At 49.1% G+C, this 3628-nt stretch overlaps 1 protein-coding gene across 3 annotated transcripts in view; it reads left to right on the top strand.

Moving 5' to 3' along the window:
* The first annotated feature begins 6 nt into the window (after positions 1 to 6).
* Positions 7 to 3628, top strand: part of FOXJ2 (forkhead box J2) — a 68944-nt gene continuing 65322 nt past the window's right edge. For all 3 annotated transcript variants that reach the window (XM_019516042.1, XM_019516043.1, XM_019516041.1), the window contains exon 1: positions 7 to 530. The gene's annotated coding sequence lies outside the window, so the exon portion shown is untranslated. The remainder of the gene's footprint in view (positions 531 to 3628) is intronic.

Genomic DNA, 3628 nt, shown 5'->3' with positions numbered 1-3628 from the left:
CCGGCCAGTGGGGATCGGCCCCCGCCCCGGGGCCGCGGTGCTGCCCCGCCATTATTTACTTGACAGCTGCCTCGGCGTCCTCCGCCGCGGCCGGAGGAGGTAAGGGGGCGACCCCTGTCCACGCCTGCCCTGGCGCGGGGAGCCGGGCGGCCCCGGCCTAGCCTCGATTTTTCTTCCCTCCCCCTCAAGAGGTTTGTCCAAGGGGAAAGGAAAGCCCGAGAAGAGGCCGTCTCCTGGGAGCGCCACCCCTGAAATAGCTGGTGGCTAAAAGGGGAGACAGGAGAGGAGGCTCCTCCACGTCCTAGGATAATGCCAGGGACTTGAGGGGGGGCTGGCGACCCTTTTTTGCCCCTCAGCTTTCTGGTTTCATCCGCCACCCTCCAGTCTCCCTGCGTGTCTGGAGGAAGAGTGTGGGATAGCTGGTGGCAGTGCCCCCAGGATGGGGCCCAGCAGAGGAGCGTGAAAGGCTGCCCCCCAAAAAGCCGGCGCTGGACACCAGCCCCCTCCCTGCAGACAATCTTCCAGACAGAGTGAGTGACCACATGACATCACCTTTCGCTCCCCCTGCCTCTTCTTCCCTTTCCCCTTCTCCTGTCTCTTGCTCTTGTGGTCTTCTCATGTCTTTTCTGTCTGGCCTTCTTGGTATTTTTTCCTTTTCTCCATCTTCTCTGTCTCCTTGTTTCTGAACCCCCCTTCCCCTCCCCTCCCCACTCCTCTTTCTCCATATGCCTTTTCCAGCTCTGTCACTAATTGTCTTCTTGTATTCGTTATAAAGAGTTGTGCTGATTTCTCTTTCCAAGCAAACTGCTTCTGGGGGACCGTAGCCCCCTGCAAAATTGCAACAAACCTTCTGTCTTTTTCCCCTTCCACTTTCTCAGAAGACTGTATTGACTTTCTCCTGCACTCACCTTTCATCATTACTCATATGAAATTAATTTCTATCATCCAGGGGTCAACAGGGAGGATCACATTGACTGAACAGGCTTTGGAGAGGCAGGGTGAATGCTAGTGCCTGTGCCCTGAGCTGTGTGTCATGTTGCACTCATGGGGTTGTGGGTGTGAATCCTGGCCTTATTGCCTGGGGTGTGGATTGTGCTGTGCTTGGGTGGCTGGGGGTGCATGTGAATCCTGGTGCTAGAGCTCTAGGACGCTGAGGAGCTGAGCCTGCAAATCTCAGAGCTACTAGTACTTTGGGGGCTAAGGGTTTGTGTGGTGGCCTTGCCTGTGGGTACCATTGGGCGTGGGGCCTAAGAAGTGGAATCCTAGTAGTATGGGTGGAAGCCTTTTTGAAAGCTCAGGGGATCTGTTCCATCACTATTACCTGTCCTGTGTTGCTCCCTCTGGGTGAAGAGTCATGGAGAGCAGACCTTCAGTGCATGGGGCAGTTAAATGCCACACCAAGTGAGCTCTGACACCAGGACAGCCCAGCCGTTCTCCCCCTGCCCCCCAGTAAGCATAGTTGCCCTGGGTCATTCATTGGGAAATCTGGTCAAAGGGAGACTTCACCAGGGAGGAAGTGAATGTAGGTCCTGAGAGCAGATGCTCCGCCCCAAATACTTTGTCGCCCACCTGAGAGCTCTCTTTCTGTATTCAACACTAGTGCAGACTTCATTATGGCATGTCACTCCCCTGAGACAATTTTGAGGAAATCCAAGACCGGAGTATCCCTGGCCCTGACAAATACTGGCTCACTATCCAGAAAGGGACTGCATAGTGAAAGGGAAATTCCAGAATGAGGATCAAGGGGGATTTCTTGGTGTGGCTGGACAGGAAGCTCAGGCCATGGAATACCAGGTGCCCCCAAGGTGATAGCCCCTTCTGCCATGGCATTTTGCCCTCCCTCTTCTCCATAGCATGGCACAGTGGTTTGTCCAGAGACAGCCTGAACCCATAATGCATGTTTTCTAGATGTGCTGTCAGATGCCCTCCCACCTGTTGCCCTCTGGTTATGCAATCAGACTGTTTTGAGTGGAGGCATGTTATCTAGTGCTGAGAAGGAGATAACTGAGGCATTTTGGCCTTTGCACATTCAAGGGGGTTTGCTAGTTTTTCCTGCTCTCGAGGTTAATTTACCTTCCTCTGCCTTCACTCTCACAATAATGACTTGACATTTTTCTGGTGTCTTTGGTTCTGATGGATGCCAAAGCGCTTGTAGAATGCATGTACCACCCTTGAAGAAGTCTGCTTCCCCCCTGCCCCAGCGCATATATATTTTTTTATGGGTGTGTAACGTTATTGTAATTTAATATTTTTCTCAGTTGTCATGATGAAAGACCAGAGTTTAAATTTTTGTGCCTGGGCTTTAAATATTCATGACAAAGATGCAAAGCTGATTGTGGTGCGTTGTCTGTGTATGTGTGTAATTGTTTGTTGTTTGTACGGTAATCACTAAAGGAGTGTATTCAGTGCTATTTCAAGCACAAAAATTAAAGCAATCTCTGCCCTAAAGAGCTTGCAATTTGAAAGACAGACTAGCAGAAGCCAGGAGATGCTGGTAAATTGAGAAGAGGAGATAACCTTAGAGGTACATAGTGCACATGAATTGTTACTCGGGTCTGAAATGCAGCTGCCTCTGGGGTGGAATGCTACAGCCCTCCTGCCCCAGCGATGGGATATAAAGGTTCTAATAGAAGGGAAAGTGAAGAATGTTATGTATTTCCATAAATATGAAAGTCTTCACAGGCGAATTTAAATCTTTGCCTATAGGAGTTTTGGCTAAGACTTTCCTAAAATTTAGATTTCGAATCCTTATTTAGACACTTAAATTGGTGACCCTGATTCCCAAAAGAACTCTGCAGCTCTTGATTGACTTTGGGGAGAGCTGGGTGATGCTCAATGCTTTGAAAATGAGGCCATTTACTTAATTGCCTGAATATAGATTTCGAAGTCTAAATTCAGGCACTCAGGATAGCAGATCTTGGCTTTACGGTATAAGCAATCCGATCTCTTTGAAAGCCCTCAACTCCTGAGGAAGTCAGTGGGGGTCTGAGGATGCACAACACTCTTCTGGGTCAGGCCCTAAATGAGATTAAATGAGAGGGTCTGGAGAGGAGCAGCAGGAGGATTATACTGTTGTGGTTCTGTGGTAGAATTTTTCCTGCTTTGTGGGAGACCTGGGTTCAATTCCCTGACGTGTATAAACCTGCTGTTTTGGTTCAGTGGTAGAATTCATGCCTGCCTTCCTGGACACGTATATATTTCCTGCCTCAGGCAGGGGGTTGGGCTAGATGACCTCTGGAGGTCCCTTCTAGCCTTGTGACTCTATGACATTCTATGACATAACAATGAAAGATCACATGATGACATTCATGTTAAGTACATGTCTTGGTTCTTGTTCGAGTTTTGTTTTCAAATCCATGGGCCTATGGACAGCATCTGGGATCTGGGTAAGGGGTCAGGCAAATCCATATGTGGCTGAAATGGCACAGAGAGTTTAAGGAGGCTGAATGGTATTACCTGTTCTGGGATTTGGCTGCATCTCCCAATCCTTGCAAAAATTATTGATGCTTCTGCCCAAAGTGTATAACTTCTTTTTTGTTTGTAGGAAATGGTTTACTGACTTTGAGTGCTGGGGCAATCTGGATGCTGTTCCTGGAGAAATGTTCTTTCAGGCATCAGCCATGTCCCA

The sequence above is a fragment of the Gavialis gangeticus genome, unplaced genomic scaffold (genome assembly GCF_001723915.1).
Source record: "Gavialis gangeticus isolate Ggan-Ray unplaced genomic scaffold, GavGan_comp1, whole genome shotgun sequence".
Classification (NCBI taxonomy): domain Eukaryota; kingdom Metazoa; phylum Chordata; order Crocodylia; family Gavialidae; genus Gavialis; species Gavialis gangeticus.
The sequence above is the reverse complement of the archived record's forward strand: the minus strand, read 5'-3'. Positions and strand labels throughout refer to the sequence as shown.